Source organism: Penaeus vannamei, chromosome 11 (genome assembly GCF_042767895.1).
Source record: "Penaeus vannamei isolate JL-2024 chromosome 11, ASM4276789v1, whole genome shotgun sequence".
In the NCBI taxonomy this organism is placed as follows: domain Eukaryota; kingdom Metazoa; phylum Arthropoda; class Malacostraca; order Decapoda; family Penaeidae; genus Penaeus; species Penaeus vannamei.
Window position 1 is genome coordinate 9354119 of NC_091559.1, and position 1266 is coordinate 9355384.

A 1266-nucleotide genomic window follows, 5' to 3' on the forward strand; every position below is an offset into this window, starting at 1 on the left:
TGTCAGTGATCATTATTATTATAATCATCCTTATTATGATTATCATTCTAAGCATTAATATAACTGTCATTATTATCATTATTATCATTGTTCTTATTCTAACTACTAGCAATACCATTATCATCATCATTTCAATTTTCATTATCATTTTTTTCATTATTCCGATCGTCATCATTAACATAATTTTTACTATTTTATTATAATTGTTATCTTTGTCACTTCTTGCATCCTTGTCCTTTTGTGAAGAAAAAAGAAAAATAAGAAAAGAAACAAAACTATGACTTAATGTTCTTCGCCGGGAATCGAACCCGGGTCTACGGATTCGGAGACCGTTGTGCTAACCGTTGCACCACAGAAGAATTCTTTACTTCTAATAAAAAAATCTAAATATTCATAAGCACTGATGGACGGACATGTTAAACATATATCTTCATGTTTCAAATGTTGTTGTAATGTCTTTTTTATGTTTTATGGTTCAGATTAACATGAATTATCTTATTATCATCGTTTTTATCATTATCATTATGATAACTACTACTACTATCTTATAATTATCATTATCATCTTTATCATGAATATTATTATTGTTGTTATTACTGGTACCAAGCAATAGCATGATAATAATGAAAAGTTTCAACGAATTCCCAGTTTGATTTTTCAAAAACGGAAAATGAGTAACTGGCACCTAGATCATGAGCGCAGACGAGAACCCTCTCCGTTAAAAGACGCCGCCGTCATCGCAGTTCTCACAGCGGAAAGGCGGCTGACGAGCCGTCCAATTCTAGGCCATGTTCTCTACTCGACTGCTGTTTCAGGCAATAATCCTAGCAAAGATTTCTCTCCAAAATATGCGATTTTAGCGAAAGCCAAATAATGGAGAATGAAGGCTTGTTTTGATGTCCTAAACTGAAACAGGAAAAATGGTGCAATTTTGATAGCCTTTTCATGAGTTGCACATGGCCCACACACACACACATACGTATAAACAAATACATACACATACTTAACAGGGGAAAAGTGATTGTCACCGGAGCGGCTGGTTTGCTATTTTTCTCTTCATACTATTTTATTTGTTGATGACATTTTTCCTTTTTTGACGTTTTACTATATCGCAATTTTAGGCGCGTTTTCCTTTTCTTTCTTTTATTTTTCTTTTCATTGCCTTACTTTGCTTTGTTAGAACACTTCTCTCTACATATTTTTCCCCCTCTCTTTCGTACTCATTTTCTTAATTTGCATTTTTGTCGCACTTTAATTATATTTTCT

At 32.9% G+C, this 1266-nt stretch overlaps 1 non-coding gene across 1 annotated transcript; it reads right to left on the reverse strand.

Annotated features, from left to right (window-relative positions):
- Window positions 1–287: 287 nt before the first annotated feature.
- On the reverse strand, window positions 288–360 carry TRNAR-CCG (transfer RNA arginine (anticodon CCG)). The gene has a single exon. It is a non-coding gene; the product is annotated as a tRNA-Arg (tRNA).
- Between the last annotated feature and the right edge of the window lie 906 nt (window positions 361–1266).